A 23,189-nucleotide genomic window follows, 5' to 3' on the forward strand; every position below is an offset into this window, starting at 1 on the left:
TACATCATTACCATATATTGCTGCATCAGATGGAATATTTGGTTCATGGTCTCATTAGTCTGTCCTTCAGAATTGCTGTTAGAAGTCTCAGTCCTAGTCTTTCTTTTTGATGCCATCTTCTGATAATAAAACAAGTGATATTTCTTTAACAGTTTAATAAATAATTGACAGTAGGTAAGAAAACAATTTATCCAGTATTAACAGCATGGTTTAAATAAAGAAAATAGTTGCAAAATATAAAAACTGGAAATGTAAGCAGTTAAATAAAATGTTTATTCTTTTCCCTTTTTTTTGACAGAATTTATAATATGAAAAGCTGAAAATAATAAAGTGAAGGTAAATGCTGTAAAACTGTAAAGACTGAAATTTAAATAAAAGAAATTTGAAAAAGTTCATTTTATATATATGACACCAGCCTCAGGTGTAAATGCTTGCTACAAAAAGTCTCGCTCTGCTGGTTATCACCGCGTCTACAAGTCACACTAACTACTATCAATCAAACTACTACTACAGGTTAAACTACTAATACACACATACACACTACTCACTATGTTATACTATGCTGCATGTATATACATCTATACTCTAAAGTCACTGTCTCAAAACCCAGGCGGAATACGCCTCACCTCATCCCTAAGTGCCTGGACCAAAGTCTGTGCCAAGCGGAATATCCTGTAGAACTTTGCGAAAGAAGGCGGTCCCTCATGGGTCAAATCCTCTAGCTCTCAAGTGGCACTCATGAAAACCGACTGTAACCGCTGTCTCATATAATAATCTGGTTGTAGAGCTGCTAACGGTCCTCTGTCCCTCTGGTCAAATAAATGCATAATCTCTCAGCACCGTGCTCTCCAATACTCCACATCATCTCTCATAACCCTGTACTCATGGTATGGTACCATATGCGGCTGTGCAACCTGACCCACTGACTCCTGTGATGGAACCCTCGGTATACTTGCACCCTGCTGTGGTGATCCTAACTGTAGATTAAAATCATGTTCTCCCATCCCCTCGACTAGAATCATCTGAAATACGTCCGGCTCTGGGGCATGCACTGGTATAGGAGGTAACACTGATGGTGGTGGTAACTCTTGCTCAATCCCCGGTATAAACTGATGCTCAACTGGTAAAGGAACCATCGGCTCAAAGAAATCAAATGGATCAAACATCTCTATAGGGTCATGGACTATCCCCTGTATTGGAGGTATTGGCTCCTGTAGCAATGGTGGTGGAGGTGGTAGAGGAGGAAACATGTACTCAGATACTAGAGGTATAACTGGTGCTACTGGCCCGGTGACTGTTCTCTCAGAAGAAGCCGAATAACCTGAAGATGCCATCTGATAATATACCAAAGAAAGAAGAAAGGTCATTGAACAATCCTAAGATTTATACTTTCCTATTCTAATCTGACCTGCTTCCTAACACTACTCTTCCTATCTGACTATTCCTATCCTATGCGATCTTCCTATCTTATCTTAACCCTAATGTTCTTGTTTTCAGGGACCAAACCTACAGCTCTGATGCCAAACTGTAATGCCCTCCAGACCCGGGATATAAGTCTGGAGGTTACTAGCTAATCACCAAACCTGTACAATCTGATTAACACATAATAAAGAAATGAATCTAAACCCCTTTAACAATAACCATGATCTTTTTAGGTTGAAGTATGAAAACAAGAACCACTAACTACTTTTATTACAAACCAAATTCAAAATCTCACAAACTCTCTTTATTACAAACCATTTTCTAATCAGTTTTAAACTAAGTTCATCTTTTATTCAAAAATACACACACATTAACTATCTACACTCCACCTGTTCAGGCAACTCAAAGCTTTCTTCCTGGATTGGGATCAACACTTTGGGTATGAGAGGATCCCGAGACTTGACCCGCTTCTTTACCACTTGTGTCCTGATGGGTTTCATATTCCTTCTTAACTGAAAATAATAAGGTGAATAACAACAAAAAGGGTGAGCCATAAATTACTCAACAAGTCCGCAAAATATAAACAGTGTTAAAGCAATCTAAATAAAACTGTAACCCGGGTATATCTGCAAAGATATAACCCAACGAGAATAGAAAGAAGGCCATTACTGGCGAATACAAATGAACTTAACTGGACACAAGTTCGCATCTATACCCTGCTAATCAGTCAGGATACAGTACAGATCTATATCCCACTATATAGATCTCGTCGGGCACCGAGGCACTACGGCCCATCTCAACGATCCGGTTATTTCCCGGTCCTTAGGATTAAGTAAACTTAATCCCTAAGTATCATTATCCACTCCACAGAATAACAACCGGAACAATCAGTATACTATGATATATTCTAATCACCAGAATATATTAATAATTGTGAGTAACAATTGGAGTATGAACAATGAATTCAAATGAAAAGGATAAATCAATAATCAAAATGAAATATGAACAAGGGAATCAAAAGAGTACAAGCGTGATAAGAATCTGAAGAAATATATCACTATTCTGAAAGTAGAATAGGGGCAAAACTTGCCTTCTACGCGACTCACTGCAATTAAGTCACCTTCGTCTATCACTTACTTGTCCTACCTTTTGGGCTTAGCTCCTGTTAGCAAAAATAGACTGGTTAAGTCATTTCATACTTCAATTGCATCTTGAATCGACTTCATATCGTTCATATTGTCTACCCATGCGCTTATGACTGACTCGTATATTATATATTAGCAAGTAAGACTCGATTAACCACATAATAGACATAAGTACATAAGCACATAATCATTTTTATAGTTAAAATAATTTTTAGAATCAAAATCGACTTGCTGATCGCTCAACTGATCACCATCAGACTCGTTTCCCATTTTTCCGGAATTTTTCGGACTCGTCTCGGTACGCACTTCGACTGATATTCAACAAATAACAAAGTCAACAAATTTCTATAAGAAATTAGGCTTTAATATTATTTTTAATGAAAATAATTAATTTTTCTGATTCAAAGGGCTTTCGTTTCACTCAAATCGGACTAACGGTCTAATTAATATCAATTAAACACTGATAATTCAATTTATTATTGAATATAAATAATTATTACTAATTTTTAAAACCCTAAAATGATTTTTAAATAATTATTTAAGAAAAATCAGAGTAAAAAAGATGTTTCCATAATTTTTGGAATTAAAATAAATTTGTTATGATTTATTGAAATTATTTCATTGATTATCGAAGTAATTAATCATTTTTAAATGATTAGTAAATAATTAATAACTAGTAAATAATTAATAAATAATCATTTAATTATTTAAAATAATTAATCCCTAATTATTGTATTATTACGATTATTATTACAAGTTATACGATTTAATCGATCATCTGTATTTAATTATTCGTTACGAATAATTATTCTAATATTCTTCGTATAATTAACTATCGCTCGAATAATAATAATCTAACTCGCCGTTCAATTATTCATATAAATATGAGTTACTCGTTTTATTCGACTAATTATCGAACCATTAATTATATGATTCGATTATTTTTATTCTTATTTATTAATTAAATACTTAATTATTAATTAATAGACAAATAAATAAATTAATAAATAAATAATTAAATAATTACATAAATAATCAATTTCGAGTTTTTAAATTAATTAAATAATTTAGAAATTAATTATAGATATTTTCAGAATTTAAAACTAATTTTTAATAGATTTTTAGAATTAATAAAACTGATTTTTAATTTTATAAAATATAATTAAATAATAAAAATTCAGAAACAGAGACAGGAAACTGATTTGGGGCTTTTTGGAATCAAACCCGGGTCATCGTTCCGGGTTAACGGGTCGGTAATCGGGTTTTCAAGAACACGGTCAACCCGCCGGATTCTGCAGCAACTCCGGCCACCGGCCGAGTTTTCCGACGAGTTCGATTCATGCTCCTAGGACCACGTTTCCTCCAGTTTTTTATGTCAATCGATTCCCTGCGGCTGCAACAACGTCACCGCCATATCACCTCCCTCCCGTCGCCGTCCTACCTCCATCTCCGGCCAACATCCGAAGCTTTCCGGTGAACGCTTATCAAAGATACAACCTCTTATAATCATTATCAATAACCAAAATCTGTCAATAACATCTATAATTTACTAAAAACAAAAATCAAAAATTCGAAAAACCAAGAACTCGTTCTTAGTCTTCCAGGGGTTATATAATCAAAATAAATATATGAAATCACTCCTAAACTCGAGATAAAGCTATTTGAATCAACCAAAACATCAAACGATTCTTAAATTAAAAACCCCTAAATCGAACATGAAAGCTAAAAATCGAATTGAAATTCACAGATATAAAACATGAAATTGATAGCAATATCAGATAGTAGAGCTCAAGAGCTTTCGATTGACTAGTTACATGTCTGATTTGGAGGTCGGAATCACGATCAAATCCCTGGTTGAACTCAAGAACACCAAAACCTAATTTCTCGAAATTTGGGGAAATTGTAGAATTTTTCTGATTTTTAATTAAATAATTAATAATAACTAGGGTATTTATAGTATGAAAAATAATACCCCTAAATAAAATTAAGGGGCTAATTACACTCCTAATAAAAATATTTGGCCCTAATTTTTATAATTTTTGAGTATTAAAATTTAATTTATAATATTTTATATATAGAATATATATGCCAAAATTTCCCAAAAATTGTGAATAATGCAAAAATACAAAGAAATGGTATAAATAAAAGTCCTATAATTTTATAAAAAAAATGTGATTTTTGTGTGGTTTTTAACACCCAATGGGGCCCGAAAAAGTTATTTTTCGCAAAACGAGAAAATTTATAAAATATCTAGATGTTTAGAATAATGTGATGGTAAAAGCCGTTTGATGAAAAATAAGTCCCGTTTTTTTTTGAAATACTGGCTTTAAAATCATGGTTTGAGTCATAAAACATTTGAAATGAAAGCGATAAATGCAAAATAAAATATCTGAAAAATATCTTTAAAATACCGGAATGATAGAAAATGCACGTAACACGTAGCAATTAGGGTTTGACAGATAATTAAACATAATGACACATTAATACACATAATTTATTATAAATATCAAATAATACAGACGTAATTTCTCAAACGTTACAAATATGATAAATATGATACATTTTAATATGTATATATATATATATAGATTTGATAAATAAACATAAAAAATTACTATTTAAACTCCAAGTATATTGTGTAGGACATAACTACCCGTAATAGAAACAAATTCAAAGAATTTTACTTTTATAAATCATGGGCAAATTTGTAATAAAATTTCTAAAATTTAAAAGTGGAGTTTATATAGTAAAAAGTGGAGGCTATTTAACAATTTCCTAATAATATATATTATAATAATGAATTTGTAATTAATATAATCATTTTATTTTTTACATACACTCTTAAAGTCTAAGAAAGTTAGAATTTATACCGTTGTTCAAATTCTAATTTGAATAACAGAAAACTACTAACCATTGTATGTGCAATTCGTAAATTTAAACTTGAAATCTAATATATCTAGGAATAGTTTTTGAGTATATACAATATGTTGTTACACTACAACTTTAAATACTTTTATTTTTTTCTAAACTTCAAAATTCTTAAATAAGTCTAACATCAATATTTTTTATTGTTTTCTCAATTTGATATGACACGTGCCTAAAATAAATTTATAAATTTATAAAATGATCAAGAATTTTAATTTTAATTTTTAATTATTTTATTTTACTAGGATTTGTTCAGGCAATAAGTTGGTATGGCCCACCTATCTTGAGAGGTCACTAGTTTACCCTTTTGCCAACCTTTTTGATATCCATTTTTATGAGCAAGGGAGAAATGCCAGACCTTAATCAAGCTACTGATAATTGATAGTACCCCTTCCATGGGAGGATATAAGAGGTGAGTTTCTATATACTCCTCAAAATTATGAAATTTCACCAACACCGATACAGTAGGTTCGTTTAAATTGTAGATTGAAAATAATGAAACCAGCAAATAAGGTTGTTCATCAAACCGCCAATACAATACTGTAAATTATGGTTTTTTCATTTTATGGTGTAGTTATAGTTTGATTTCTTCACAAACCGCGTTGATGCTGTTTGCGTTTTTGATATAGTAGTAGGAATCGCTTGCATTAGAATTCTATAAAATATTATTTATAATATATAATAACTATACAATTTTATTAAAATTATATTTTATATGTTTTATTGTTATTATAAGTTTCATGTTTTATTATTAAATTATATAAATCAATAGTTGTATTGGACTAGCACATTTACACATATTATACGAATAACTAGCTTAATAACTTGGGAGGCATGGATTATTTTTTAGCATTAAATGACACTCGCATATTATATTTGTATGGGCCCTTAAAACAACCTGTACCACACGCATTTCTGCCGCATAAAGTATAAGATTCATGCAGTGTGATTATTGTTTCATAATTTACTCGAACGATATATATAGTTTGGTTAGTAGTTTTAGTTCAAATCATATCACATCTCCCCCCTAAGAACCCTACAAGTAAACCTATACATTAGGGCCTAACAATTAAATTCAAATTTTAAAATCAGATATTTCACAAATTATTTGAATATGTATAACATATTATTGAGATTATATTTAAACGCTTATTACTTTTTATTTTCACTTTGTTTCATGGTTCCCTACTTAAGGTGTCTTAGGCTCGATGAGGCACGCTTAGCTCTTGAAGAAGTACATGAAGGCATATGTGGGCAACACTTGGGGGGCAGGGCCTTAGATCATAAGATAACCCGTTTAGGCTTATATTTGCCAGAAATGATGGCTGATGCCAAAGAATATGTGAAAAAGTGTGACCGCTATCAGAAGCATGCACTAGTCGTTAGACAACCCCCCCGAGATGCTGACCTCCATCAACTCGCCCATCCCCTTTTCTATGTGGGGAATTGATATACTGGGGCCTTTCCCCATGGCCACGACACAAAGGAAGTTCCTTATTGTAGCCATTTTATTTTACTAAGTGGATTGAAGCCAAGCCTTTAGCCAAAATCACAACTAAAAAAGTTGCACAATTCCTGTGGGAAAATATCATGTGCCGGTATGGAATTCCCTGCATCCTAGTCACTGACAATGGAACACAATTCAACAATGAGGAATTCAAGAAGTATTGTGGGGAGAATGAAATTGAGTTGCGATTCACCTCTGTGGCTCACCCGCAAGCCAATGGGCAAGCAGAAGTGGCGAATCGAATAATCCTGGATGGATTAAAGAAGAGGATCGAGAAGTCAATGAATAACTGGGTGGATGAAATACACCTAATACTATGGGCCTATAGGACTACCTGTAGAGTCACGACTGGAGCAACTCCCTTCATGTTAGCATATGGTGCAGAAGCAGTTGTTCCTGTAGAAATATCACATTACTCCCCCAGGATTCAAGCTTTCAATGTTGAGGAAAATGAAAAAAGGCAAAGGTTAGCCCTGGATCTAATTGATGAAGCACGAGATGAGGCAAATGCAAAGATAGTGGAATATCTGAAAAAAGCTTCGTTCTACTACAACCTAAGGGTTAAAGAAAGGTTCTTCAAACAAGGTGACTTAGTCTTGAGGAAAGTGGAAGCTTCTGGTATAAGGCAGAAAGGGAAACTTTCCCCAAATTGGGAAGGGCCATACAAAGTCAAGAGCGTTCAAGGTAGAGAAACTTACAAGCTGGAGACTATGGATGGTTTTGAAGTCCCGGGAACTTGGGATGCCCAAAACCTGAAAGTTTACTATGTGTAAAACAGTTAAAGTACGATTCTCACTTGTCAGAGTGACAAGAAGGTTTAAAAGCACCTTGAAGCTTTGCTTGCTTAGGATTTTTTATAGAAGATATGTTTAGGTTTTATCAGGGTTGAACCCATCTCATGTAAGGTATCAAGAATACCAAGTTATAATAAAGAGCGTTCAGCTTAAGCCTATTAGTTTGATACATTGTGAAGGATAAAACCAAGTTATAAACTTGAGTTTGAAAACTTAGAAAAAATTAGATGATACTTGGGCAATACAACTGAAAATAATAAAAGTCAATTACAAAGTTCAATATTGTCTAAGAAAGAAGAAATACATAAAACTTAGGCCTTGGAAACCTCAGATTCTTTAGAACCACTATCTGAAGTCTCCTCGGACGTCTCTTAAGTCGGTCCCTTGGATGTCTCTTCGGAAGTCTCCGCAGAGGTTCCCTCGGAACTATCCTCAGACGCCTTGGAGGCCGCAAAAGATGCTGGTTTAGGAGACGTTGGCTTTGGAGGCTCTTCTACCCTGGCCTTCTTTATAACAGGCTCGGTCTCCTCCTCAGAAGAAGATTCCTCCTCTTCTGAGCTGGATTCAAGCTCTTTCCTCTTTTGGCCTTGGCCCTAGATTTCTGATGGTCCATCCTTAATCAGATCAGCTAGTTTATTTGTAATGCCCCCAAGTGCTGGAACTCACACAGGACAAGGGAAGCAAGATTGTTCACGGACTTCTGGAAACTCGTCCTGGACATCCTCCACAGTGGCGTCCCGGCCTTTCTTGTAGCTGACTGGATGTAGGAGGGCATCATGCTCCACCATTAAATCCTTGAATTCCTGAGTATCCATCCAGCCGCCAAAGGCTTTGTCCTTTTGAGCCTTGAGGATAACATTCTCAGCCCGGGCCGTTTTCAGGTCAGAAGTTGATGAGGTGAGCTGGGTTTGAAGAGCCTCTATCCTCTGGTTCGCCTCCTCCAGCTTCTTGTTTGCATTCTCTAGGCCAACTTTCCAAGCCTTGGCTTGGTGAATTGCCCCTTGAAAATGGACATTCGCCTACAAGATACAAAGAAAAAGTGAGAAACGAGAAAAATTGCGGCAAAAAGCTATGAATGCCAAAAAAGAAAAATACGTATCGTCGCCAAAGCCTGAGCTCCAAAAAGCTCATTAGCCTTCAAGTCCTGTTGAAGGACAAGTTCATTATAGTCAACCGGGGAAATAGAATGCATAGACCATTCCTTGGCAAGCGTTGTGTTGCCAATAATCGAATCCTTTCCCCGAATTCCCCTAGCGGGTTGGGAGAAAGCCCCTGGTTTTGGTTTAGTACGTAAAGGTTGGCTGGGGCCTTCTTCGCCTGGTTCCTTCGCCTGGAGTAGGAACTCTGGGAAACGATCCCCGAGGCACGGGTCTTTGAAGACCTTCCCAGCACGTTTCATCCTGGTTGTCTCCAGGTCTTTAGGCTTTGTAGCCTCCTCAATCTTCTCAGCCACTGCAACAAATAAGGAAAGTGAGTTGAGAAATTAGCAAGGTAAAAGATGGAAAAAAATGAAGACAACTAGAGAAGGAAGGAAACATACTCTTTTTAGGATTGGGAGAAAGGCCACGTTCTACAATAACGGTCTCCCTGATGAGATCCCAAGAGTAGGAAGTCCCATTATCTTGAGTAAGGACGTTGATAGCTTTGGTCTCCTCCTCAGATAAAAATATATCATTAGGGCTCCCATTTACAGCTAGCCCAAAAGATGAACGAAAGAGGGTGCCCCAATCGCCACCCTCCCAAAGAACGTACATAAAATCTTTCTTCCACCCGAAATTATTGTCAGGGATGGACTTCCCATTCACTATGTAGGGAACAGTTGGATGCTGGTTCAAAGAACCAACCCCGGATTCTTGTCGGGACTATTCTTGAACTGAAAACCTTTCTAAAAATTGCAACCGAAGTAGGAATATTGTGTTTGGCGCATTGCGACAAGTAGCACAGAATCAACCTCCAAGAGTTTGGAGGGAGTTGTCAAGGGCTGATCCCCACATCAGCTAGAAAAACAGGGATAAATGGGTGAAAGGGGAGTCTATTACCTGCCCTTAGAGTGTCCCCGTAGACGCATAGTGCGTTCTTCCTCCATTGACAGGCCCTGCCGGCCGGACCCGCAAGAACTAGCTTGAAAGGTTCCTTGATTTTGAAATAAGCACTCAACTTGTCCAGCTCCTTTGGATCCCGAAAGACACTGATATGATCGTGCACGTCTAAATGCGCATCAGACGGGTACTCGTCCCCTCGGGTGTTGATCATATCAATTAGGGAAGTGTAGCTTGATCGAATGGGGAATTCATTGGACTTTCTGGCCACGTTCATCTTGACCAAACGAGTCATTTTCTTATCAGCCATCTGAAAAAAGGGCACATAAGAAGACAATTTTAAACGCAAACTATGCAAAAACAAGCACAAAAAGAGAAAAGGGAAAAGTGTTTACCTGAAGTAATGCTGCTAAAAGAGGCTGGCTTGCTAAATGGAGGCTTTGGGGCTCAAAATACTCCGACCTACAGTTGTTCTTCGAGATCCTTAACAGAAGAAAAAAGAAGGAGAATTTAGAAATGAGAAAGTGAGGAGGAATAGACTCTACTCACTCCTTTATGTAGGAGAAAAAGTGAAGTTGAAGGAACAAAAAGCCCAGTAAGATTAAAGGCCCAAAGAAGAAAGCCCAGAAATGGAACGTTCGAGAATACTCCAAAGAATTCCAAAGGAAATAATAAAAAATTCTCGAGAATTCTAGAGAATTCTAAAGAAGGTGTTTAAACATATTAAAGTCTAGTTGTAATATGGAAGAGGCCCAATAGAAGGCCCAAATCCAATTAGGATTTGGAAAAATAGAGGCCCGAATCCAATTAGGATTTGGAAAAATAGAGGCCCAAATCCAATTAGGATTTAGAAGAATACATGCCCAAGTCAAGGCCCAAATCAAAGCCCAATCCCAATTAGGATTTGGAAAAAGAGAAGGCCCAAACAAGGCCCAATCCAAATTGAATTAGAAAGAAGGCCAATAAAGACCAGGTTTGAGGTCGAATTTGAGGTCGTGAATTCTATTCAAATTCTTTCGAACAGGTGCCCGAAAATTATGGGTAAAAAATACTAGGATTGAGGTCAAATTTGAGGTCGTGAATTCTATTCGAATTTTTTCATATAGACACCCGAAAATTACAGTTAAAAAAGACCAGGATTGAGGTCGAAGTCCAGACCAGGATTGAGGTCGAAGTCCAGGTAAATAAGACCAGGATTGAGGTTGAACTCCTGAATCAAGCACAATATTTTTCAGGAACAAGGCCAGAAATTTTGACCAATATCCAGGTCGAGGGTTCGACTAGGATCCTGGTCGAAATCCAGGTCGTAAATCCTAGTCGAAACCATACGACCAGAAAACAAATAAGCACATAAATTTCGACTAAAATCCAGGTCAAGGGTTCGACTAGGATCCTCGTCGAAATCAGGTCGTAAATCCTAGTCGAAACCTTACGACCAGGAAACAAAGAAGGACATAGATTCGACCAAAATCCAGGTCGAAGGTTCAACTGGGATCCTGGTCGAAATCCATGTCGTGGATCCTAGTCGACATCCTTCGACCAGGATTGAAATGCTGCCACAAAATTCGACTAGGATTCAGGTCGAAATTTCGACTAGGATCCTGGTCGAGAAAGGGCTGAAAATTTAAAAATATTCGTAAAAAAATGCAGAAAATTTGGAAAAATCTCGGAAAAAAGGGAAAATTCCTGAAAAAATATCAGAAAATTCCTAAAAAATAGGGAAAAGGTAAGAAAATAAAAAGGAAGTTTTTAAACGACCCTGAAGCCGTGTACAAGGCAAATCATTGTAAACGTGTAGGTCGCTCCACACTTTACCCTAAACGATACCCTGAAAGGGAATGAACGAACTTAACTTTTCCAAAATCTTATACGGTTTCCCAAAAATTGGGGGGAAAATGATAGGGATAAATAAATCCTGATTGTGTAATTAAATATTATATTAATTATACATGATTTGGGTTACTAGGCCCAATAAGAAGATGTATGACATTCAGACCAAAAAGGTTAACACATTGATCAGGCCTGATGGACCAGATCAGGCCTGATGGAACAAAGAAGGTCCAAAAACCCTGAATATTAATTAATTTCGTAATTAATTAATAAGGGAAAAATCAGCTATTGAGAAGAGTCTCAATAAGGACATAAATCCTTGCAGATTAGCCTCTAAGGGACCTAGAAGGATAAGGAACCAGTTTCCTACTATTTAGGACTCCAAAGTCTATTCTAATTCTGAGACTTGTCAACCAAGTCTCCTATACCAAGTCCAATTTAAGGACTCCCAACATCTATATATGGGGTCTCACCCCACAAATCAGACTTACATTTTTTGACTTGATCCTTGGCAATCAGCAAGGTACGTAGGCATCTTGTTAAGGCAGATTGAGTCACAAAACACAAGAGCAGTCAAATGGAGTCTCGAAGCTCACGTTCCTTAGTAATAAATACAGCAGTTATATACCTTAGTTTTTAATCCATTACAGTATATAATTTCTTTATTTGGTGGTATCTTACTCTTCTAGTACTCCCTTCAATAATATTATTAGAATTAATTATTTTTAAAATTAAATAAATAATTAGTTTTTATTTTATTTAAAAATAAAAAAAATGTTTATTATTAGTCTACACTAACAATTATGATGTTGTACTCTTGCATCTCTTACAACTTAATTGACATTTATCCAAAAAAATATTCATTTCATGTAACTTTTTATTTACTTTTAAAATACTTAAATATAAATATTTATATAAATACTTTTAAAATACTTAAATATAAATATTTACTTTTATCATTAGTTCTGAAAAATAGGTCTTAAACTGCGTTAAATAATAATTTGTGATAGACAATGGTTTCATAGAAATAATACAAAACTGTTATAATTGTAGTATTTCTACAAAAGTTTAGAGCAAGGGATTTATAAGACGTTGTATGAGTTTCTGTTCTACAATGGTTAAGTGAGAATAAATTGTCGTCTGTAATCAGATGACGGATTACGTCGTAAAACTCGTTGTTTGCTTAATTTTCAGACAATCGTAAAAGAGTCTCATGTAAATATTAGTCATTTTACCGAATTTTCCTTATAAAATTATTCATGATAAATTTGATTTTTTTTAATAATTTTTTTATATGACTAAAATCTTTATACTTTAACATCCGTGTAGTTGGATCGTCTAAAAATAATATAAAAAAAATAATTTTGTTATTCTAGAAAGAATCTCAATGAGGGTAACAGTACTTTTACCTAATTTTCCTTATAAAGTCATGCAATATAAGTTTAATTTTTTTATAATTTTTCATATGACTAAAATCTATATTCTTTAACATCCATACGGTTGGATCGCCTAAAAAATAATTTTAAAAAATAATTTTGTTATTCGGGAAAGAATCTCGTTGAGGGTAATAGTACTTTACCGAAGTTTCATTATAAAGTCATGTAAGATAAGTTTAATTTTTTATGTAATTTTTCATATGACTAAAATCTATATACATTTACATCTGTATGGTTGGATCGACTAAAAATAATTTTTTTATTCCGGAAAGAATCTGGTGAGGGTAATAGTACTTTTACCGAAATTTCCTTATAAATTTATTAAACATAAGTTTGAATTTTTTTTATAATTTTTTCATATGACTAAAATCTATACACATTAACATCCGTATTGGTGGATCATTTAAAAAATAATTCTAAAAAATAATTTTAAAATTTAAGAATTTGATATCACCAAGGTCTCTTATTGTGCCAACTAAGTGATCTAGGTGAAGCCAATCAATGGGTGAGATTTTGCAAACTAAGCGATCCGGGTGCAATATTTTCCACCAATTAGATGGTGCCACATTTTCCTATAAATAGACAATGGTTACTGTCTTGTTAGAACCGTCATCTGAACCTTATTTAAGAACCGTTGTTTGACATATAATAAGACCATATTTTACATAAACACTTATCTGAAAGGTAAATATCCAGCAGAAGACTTCTAAAATTAGCCGTTGTCTCGGGATCGCTTAGACAACAAATTCATAAACTGTTGTCTTTTTACATTTACAAGACAACTGTTTTGTAAACCATTTTTATAGAGTTGGATTAATAACAAATTTGAAAAACCGTTGTCAAATATTTTAAAATGGTTACTCATCCCGTTATGTGAAGCATATCAAGACAATAGTTTTAAAAAACTGTTGTGCAAACTCCACTTTTTTGTGATTTTTTTACAATGGTTCACAAAACCGTTGTATGAACCTTGGATTAGACAATGGTTATAGGAGGGGAAAATAAAACCGTTGTCTGTCATTTTGGGACAACGGTTCTTTTGTCAACTGTTGTTTAATTAGTGTTGTCTGAAACTGTTTTTTCTTGTAGTGTATAAATAAAGTTGACCGTAAATATGACTTCTGCTGGTCAAATTTAGCTGCAATCATATTAGTTAGTCAAATTTAGTTGCAGTCATATTTAGTTGGTCAAGCTAATGACATTAAAGAAGCTCTGCTTGGGAGGCATCGAGGATTAAAGTATTAGTTAATTTTGTTTTCTTACTCTCAGATGTTACCTTGATGTGTTTGCTTGAAGTTATTCAAGTGTTTACAATGATTTTGTAGAAGAATAGAAACCTAGCATGATCACACAGGTTTCAAACATGATCCTGCTTTCATGAAAACCTCACATGTCTAAGTACACGACTACTGTGGTATTGGGATGCTCATGTTTATTACATCATATTCATGCAAGAAGGTAGCAAAAGTCATTGTCTGATGATTTAAAATGTTCATGTAAACCCTGTATAGCGATTGGGAAATTCGTGACGTAATTAAGAGAATACAGTATAATTTTGTGGTATAATTATAAATTATGTGATTAAATAAAGGGTTAATAATTTTGTTGGTTAATTGTCTTTATTGTATATTAGTAACTGGGAACGTAAAATGACGAGTTCCAGTTTGATGAGTCAGCTTAGGGGATAAGCTGTGTTGTCGGGCCGTCAGGTTGAACGGGACCCTTTTTAAAAGAGATTAAAAGTATTTAAATGTGAACTCTGTGTTGTAATGTGAAATGGAAATGTTTAAGTGTTATATTCCAGAGATGTATCAGTTGATATAAAGAGAATGATTGTGTAGCGTAATTGAAACACTCAGCATCGGGCCGTCAAACGGGAGAAGACCCGTTACGCAAAAAGGAGAATAATATTAAAAAGTCCAATTTTATGATCAAATATGAGTCGTGATATGTGAATACATGCTATTGCTTGAAAATATGCTTGATTATGTGCTCTATTGATTTTTAAATAATTTTAAGGGATTTATTTGATTTAAAATAAGGTTTATTGAACCTTTAAATATTTTTATAAAATTAGCTGAGTATGTTCAAGGTGTGAAATTTGTTTGTTATCTTCAAAATAGTCCTAGAGACTTTATAAAATTATAAATGGATTAATTTCGTGATCGGGGTATTTTAAAATGATTTTATCGAGTTATAATTCTATCTTGAACGCAATCTTGTAAAATTGGTACTAAATCAACCGTTTGCTCAAAAGTTATTTTGAACAACATGGCTGAAAAGCTAATTTCGAGTTCTTCTATTCTAAATTTATTATTCTGTGCCTTCCCATATTTTCTGACAGAGTTATTCATTATTTAAATTCATTTTGGAGTTTAGAATAAAAGAGAAAAGAGAATGGACGTAAGAAAACCTTGTAAATTACTAATGTACCTCTGCCCTTTTATTATAAAACCACTCCCCCTTTCTTTTCATTTCTTTCACCTGGATCTATCTCTTTTCTCTCTCTTTTCTCTCATTTCTCTCATCTCATCACTATCTCTCTCTCTCTTCCTCTCTCTCTACCTCTCGGTACACCTCTCTTTTCACTCAATTTTTATGGATTCTACCATAAAAATTCATCCTTGTTCCATATATGAGCTTTAATCCATGTGCATGTGTGTGTTTATGCTTGCATGTAAAGTGTTTGTCTGTTTGAGTTCGGTATTGAGCCGAGGCTCGAGTTTAACTTGATCAACTAGAGTTTTTGTTATTATTGTGATGAAATTGTATTGCATGTAGTTGTACTGCATTTTTTTAATAGAAATCGGAGGTTTTAAGGTTGGAAACCCCCGAATGGGGGCACCACCGCCACTGATGATGAACTCCGGTGAACCGGTGGTGAGTTGTGATGTAATAGCTGAACTCTCATATGAATAAAAAAGATTATTCGTAATTTCATGTTGTGCTTTGCTTGAAACCGAATGGTTCTTTTTTTTAAGAATATAAGTTGATTTTTGGACTTATAAATGATTGAGTATAAAAGATTGGCAAAGTAGAATGAGTTATGGTTTGGAAACATTAATTGGTACATGATGTTGTATTTGATGATTGTAAGTAGTTGTTACTAGAAATCGTGATATAGATAGATAATTGGTGGATTAAAGATCTATTTGATGTTTGCATGTGATATTTTTGGGAAATTCGAATAGTATAATTCGAGTTATAAGAAATTAAGATGAATTATGTGCTCAAAGTGATGCTTCTATGTTTCCATGAGTTATAATATTGAACATAAGCTAGATTGGGATAAATTAATGGTTAAATGTAAAATGGTGTTGTATTTAGCAAGGTTGCGATTTAAAAGAATCGTTTGATTTCTCGCCCGTGTTGTGTTATAACCGAATGGTTTATAGGTACAAAAGTGATTGATTTGATCCTGAGATTTGACTAAGTGAATGCATGTGAGATTCCTAAGAAATTATTTTTTAATTATTGGTTTTGGTTCGAATTATGTGAAATAAAAGAAAAGATTGATTCGTTTTGATATCGGGTTGTGTGATCATTATTATTACTCGAGTATAGAGTTTGGATGTAAGGATTATATGCTATGTGTCATAATTGCGTTGCAATATTTGATTCGTTGACTAATTGATTTAAAGTATATGAGTATGTGGTATAAACGTGGTTAGTGTATATGATTGAGTATCTGTACTTTTCACTACAAGAAAATAAGGGTAAATTTGACCGACTAAATTTGACTGTCAACGGTCATATTTACGGTCAACCTTCGTGTATAGCTAGTCAAACTTAATTTTGACCGGCAGTATTCACATTTGAAGTCAACCATTATTTTGCAACTGGTCAATAGTTAATTTTGACTAAATGTAATTGAATTTAATTTCGGTCAAATTTAATCGGTCATATTTATTTTTTATGTCCCAAAATTAAGAGAGGGAAAATTCTCGCCTAGGAAACAAAATTCGAGCCGAGGGGTGTAAATTTGACCGTCGTTGGTCATATTTGAACGCGGTCATATTTACCTTTTGGCGCCAAAATTCCCGCCACGGTTAAACGAAAATATCAAAAAAAATTTGACCGATGACGGTCATATTTATAAATTTGACTGCCAGTGGTGAATTTTAAATAAATCATTTTTGTTTATTTATTTTAATAAATAGTAAATTATTTATTAAATTAAAAAATATTGGAGTACTCTAATAACAAAAACAACATATTAAGAATTATTTTAGTCACTGGTAAGATTTATTTTAAATGATATAAATAAGTTTAGTACGAGAACATAATATTTACATTAAAAACTAATGAACATATAGTAATACGCGTGTAAAAATTATATCAACAATACATTATATTGTTCAAGTGTGTTAGTCCCTTAACAATATGACAAGAATTACAGAAGGGGGGTTGAATGGAATTCTTGAAACTTTTTCTTGAAATAAAAATGTTCTAACTCGATATATATATAAGTGTGAATTGATTAGCACAATGCGGAATAGTTATTTAAATGAATCAAAACACAAGTAATTATAAACAAGAGTCTTTAAAAACTTTCTGGTGGATTTGAATGATTCCACCAGAGATATATAATATATCGAGAGAACCCTGTGTGCAAAATGCTCACAACTGCTTACAAATATTGAACAACTAAGAATGCTAAGAATTCTGCTTACAAATGTTTCTCTGCTTGTATCTCATATAATTCCTTAGTTGCTACTTCTGGGTTTATATATCACCAAGATTACAAAGTAATGAGACAGATAATAAAACAAAAACTATCTAGTCTATTACAATGCTACTTCATTACTCTATTTCAGCATCTTTGAATATTTTCATAATAGAATAGAAATGGCAATGCTTCTTTGTTCTCGAAAACCCAGTTGAATAGGCTACCACATTCCATTTGCATCCACTCGACGCATGTGACTGTGTTGTCACTGTCAACAGATATTTGAATTCTTTATCCGTCGGGTTTATGATCATCCGTCGAGTTATCGATCATCCGTCGGGTTGTGATCATCCGTCGAATTCATTGTTGCTTATCTGTTGGGTAGCAATCATGCACTTGACTTCATTTCACTTATGCAGAATTATAGGACATCATTTATGTACAATTAATCAACCTATTCTGCATATCTAACTAAAGTCAACATGACTTAAGTACTACTACATATTCTAAACAATGTGTATGCAGAAATGTGCTACAGACTTTTTGTTACATAAGCTACTCACTCGATGGATAATAAGTCATCATCCATCGGGACTATATTGAGTCATCCGTCGGGACTATATTGAGTCATCCGTCGGGACTATAAACCTTATCCGTCGAGTGCTACATAATTTCACTAAGTAAAATCTACCAAGGTGTTTTGTTCATGAAATCATCAAGTACAGAACATATACACAACAAAGTGTTTGTATGAGATACATGATTTAAGATTGGATTTAGAGGTTAGGCTGTCAATTTAAAGGGTTACTAGTTTTGTGAATTTCAAATTTTAATTTTAATGATCCAATTGTACGAATGTTAATTTTGTTAGTTTTGAAGGGTTCATGAAAAAAATCCATTTATAGACACTATATCTTAACTATTATAATGTATTATTTTTTTATATAAAATTATAAATTTGACTATTATGGCATTTTTTTCACATATATAAAAATAACGGTAATTATTAAGTAAATTCAAAAACGGTTTAGATGGAGGCACTACTAGAATTCTTATTATAGATACCGGTACTTGGACATCCGTTGTTCACACGACCAATGTTAAAAGGGTATATCGATATCGATATATTTATAGTGATGTTAAAGCTCACATCACACCCTTAGTCGATAGATTCTCACTTTCAGCACATTATAAATATACAGATATGAATTTATAAAAGTAAGTAATAAACAAAGTATATATAAGATTAAGTCGAATGCATAGCTATAGTTTGTGTATAATATTGGACCAAAATAAAAAATATATACTTCAATGCATATACTTTGTCTTAAAATGCATAAATGGATAGTTGATACTATATTTAGCACTAAAATAGCTATAGCTATCCTCACCCTATTATTATATAATTACGAATGAAATATATTATTTTTTATTTTAAATGAAATTTGGAAAAGAGCTACAAAACTTCACTAAATTTGGAAAGATATTAGTGTAAAATAGAACCAGTATTCGACTTAAAAGGCATATTTTAGCACAAAAATATACTTTTTGATCTCATATTATAACAATAGATGTAGTCATTTTAGCCTTTAGCACTTGACTTAAGTACCAATTTTTTCTAAAATAATTACTTCAAGATTTATTAATATAATAGAGTTTAAATATTTTCTATCTACAGGTAAACTTCGATAAATTAATACACCCGGATCATAAAAAAATATTATTTAATGAAAATTATTAATCAATAAATCAATTAATAATTTTATTAATTTATCGATATACATCATTTTTAATTTCTTTTAAACATATTACAAATATATATGCCAAAAATGTTATTAATTATCATGATGCAATGAATACCGAAAATGTTATTTATTATTGTGGCGAAAATAAAGAAGTGACATAATTGTTGAATATGAACAAACAATTAATACTGTTATAAAAAAATGGAAAGAAGATAAAAAAGGAAGATTATAAGATTATTGTAACCACTCTAAATGATGTCCTTAAAACAACAATATTGCTTATTTTCTGTAGGTCTAGAGTACGCCAAGCTCCCTAAAAAGGATACAAGTACATGGACAAATAAATTTCATAAGAAAGTAAGTTTACATTATAGTCTTATTTTAAAATATAGTTTAAAAATATATAACTTTAATATAAGACAAAATTATTAATTTATATATTTTATGCGACTTATATATTTTAATAAAAATTATTAACTTATGAAATAAGAGAATTATTAATTTATATTAACGATCTGGGTCGGGATTATAAAAAAAATTACTTAATCGAGGTTATTAATTTATTAAGTATTATTTATTGAAGTTTAAGTATACTGGACTCAGACCCGGGGAAAACTTTTGGACTAGGGCAGGAAAACTTTTGGGCTAATGCCGCCCAAATTTTCTTACAACCACACTCAATCGACTCTCTCTGACTCAAAATACCGTAACTCAATCGTCTCTCACTTTCAGCACTTCCACTCTCGTTCGCTCTCTACCCTCTCTTTCTGGCTAATCTCTCCCGTTAATCTCTCTTAGAACCACCGTCACTTTCTCTTGACACAACTTGGGATCTCTAGTACGTAATAAGGATTTTGGATTTCTAATTATGGCTCAATTGATATACATGTCAAGTTAGGAAATTGAGGCTCAATTGATTTGTTTATGTTTATGTTACCTTAAACCTCTTATAATTTTTTTAATTTCAGTATTCATCTAATTAGGGATTTGCATTTCAAGGCTTTGATTTAAGGTGATTTCAATTTCAGGGTTTTGTTTTGATGTTTATGTTCTTAATTTTTATGCTTATTTGGTTTATTTTTACGAAATAAAAGAAGCTCGCTCTACCTGCCTTTATTATTATTCCTACTCGTGTGTTGTGTCAAGAAGTATTGATCATATTTTTAAGTTTGATTTTGTTTTATCTGGAAATTTGTGTTGAGTTTAAGAAATGGGTGGATTGTTTCATACTCGTGAGTTTTGTCGACGTGTTTTGACTAATTATTTTATAGTTATGTTTAAATTTGCGGAACTGAACAAATTTGTGGAAATATAGCTGATTGTTATGTTGGTTATGATTGTAGGATTATAATGAGGTGATGTTCAGTGCGGCTTAAATTGGTTCAGTTCACGACGAACGCAGAATTTGGAGTTGATACCATTTTTAGTGTTGTTCTGTTTGGCTTTATTGAATTAAAAAATTTATCATGTGTCGGATTTTAATTTTTGATTGTGGTATTGTCAGAAAATAGGGTTGGCAGGTATTGAATTTAGCCGTGCTTCAAACAGAGATTGATTATGATTATAAAGTTGTTAACTTGTTTAAAGGAGAACAGCTAACTCCTGTAATATTTCTTTTATATTTTTAACGGTAGTGCAATAATTCTTATCCGGGTAGTAAATAAATCTAACTGAATCTAGTCTATAACTCGAGTCCAAGTTTTTCTTATCCAATTGATTTGAGCCTATGTACCTGATTAAAGTCAAACTCGAGTTGTTTGAAAAGTTATAAATCTGGAGTTTATCTCACATTTAAAACTAGGTTTTGTGTTTAGAAGATGAGATGAATAGGGGTGGAAATAACTCAATTTGTTCCGTCAGAGAACAAATATTTAAATTATAGGGCATCCACTCCTGCTTCCACAATCTGATGTTCTTTGTGCAGGGAACCACTGAGTTTATACTCGCGAACTGTGTTAATTTGGATCTACAAGTACCAAGTAAGTTGATGTTTTTATGTTTTGATTAGTTATGTCTCTTTTTCATATTTTAAAATACAAGCATGTATTTGAAATGCCTGCTTAATTTATCTTTAATATTATAGAAAATAGAGAAGTCCTTTAAACTACTGAAATGCTAGGTACATTTACATCACTCCTTGTATCTTGATGATTTAAATTTATTATCCTGAGTTTTTTTACTAGTTTATGATGGATTACAAGACTAACTGTGATTTTATATGATTGTTTGCAGTTAGATGTGCAAATTGTATACCTAGAAAAGATTGGTTTGTAGTTGGAGCCGATAACAAAATGATTCACGTATACAACTATAACAAATATGATAAGATTAAAGAATTTGAAAAAAACACAGACTACATCAGGTAATTGAATCTGCATCCAAACCTTCCATATGTTTTGTCAGCGTCTGATGACAAGCTCATCATGCTCCAGGACTGGGAGAAAGGCTGGGAATGCACTCAATTGTTTTGGCAAGATAAAACATATTTACACTTATTATTTTTTTTGGATGATTGACTTGTAGATTTTTTAATTTACTGCTAGGTTTTTCTTGACAACACAAGAGAGTCGTTCTTTTTTTTTATAGATTCTTTTGTGTTTTCCTCATCGCTGTTTAGCCGTTTTCTTTTAGCAAATTTTATATCCCGAGACTTTTTTAGAAATATGAATGCATTATAGTGTCATTTTACAAGAATGTATATGGGATTAAACAACTCCTTAGTGGGCCCTGTATTACGATCCGATAATATTAGAGTGTCCTCCTTTTTACAAGGGCATTATTATGTATTACACCGTAAATTGAAGCATTTTCCAAATTTGCCAGAAGATTCTATTCGTGAGATACGTCATTCGTCGGAATATGTTTTGAGCATAATAATAATTCTTCTTTGGTGCAGATTTACTCAGTTTGAAATGTCTCTGTCAATAACTTGAAGTGCCTTAGAGGAAAATTGGTCCACAATGGGCAAATATGCATATTGTTTCACAGGTTTGTCTTGTGGATTTAAACTTTACTGCTGAGACCTTTTCCTAAGATGTTTTACAAAACTTTATGAAGTCCTTTAAATTAATTCATGTGCATGAGGTTGGCCATTATTTTTCCCATCAATATTGCAATAATTATTCTTATTGCTTACCTATTATTAAAAGTTTCTTACCTGTAAAGAAACCATCTGTTTATATCACTAAAATGAAAATAGTAGTTGCTCACACTACAAGAAAAATGGCTAAATATGATCGAAATTTTCCAGTCATATTTAATCAAATTTGACCTCTAGCGGTCGTATTTAGTTAAATATGACCGAAATGTCGGTCTTTTTAGACTGGTCAAATTTAGTGAAATCAGTCAAATTTAATTAAATCCGACCGACTAAATATGACCGCTCAAATATGACCAACTAAATTTGACCGCCTAAAATTGACTTCAATCGGTCATTTTTATATTTTGACCTTTGACTTCAAAATTTTTGTAAAAATTGAATTTCCCGCCTCTAGTCACAAAATACCACGACCAACGGTCAAATTTATAAATTTGTCCGACTTATCACCAGTCAATTTTATAAATTTGACTAGGTTATTTTTTGGTCTAAATTGTAAATATGACTCCGTTTGTGTTAGCCGAATTAATAAAAATGACTGATTTCGATCAAATTTAAAAGCAAATATGACTAATATGAT

At 33.2% G+C, this 23,189-nt stretch overlaps 1 long non-coding RNA gene across 1 annotated transcript; it reads left to right on the top strand.

Moving 5' to 3' along the window:
* Positions 1-21,283: 21,283 nt before the first annotated feature.
* Positions 21,284-22,520, top strand: LOC141700798 (uncharacterized). Its single transcript, XR_012566521.1, has 3 exons — positions 21,284-21,491; positions 21,745-21,874; positions 22,409-22,520. It is a non-coding gene; the product is annotated as an uncharacterized LOC141700798 (long non-coding RNA).
* Positions 22,521-23,189: the final 669 nt, after the last annotated feature.

The sequence above is a fragment of the Apium graveolens genome, unplaced genomic scaffold (genome assembly GCF_009905375.1).
Source record: "Apium graveolens cultivar Ventura unplaced genomic scaffold, ASM990537v1 ctg2917, whole genome shotgun sequence".
Taxonomy (NCBI): domain Eukaryota; kingdom Viridiplantae; phylum Streptophyta; class Magnoliopsida; order Apiales; family Apiaceae; genus Apium; species Apium graveolens.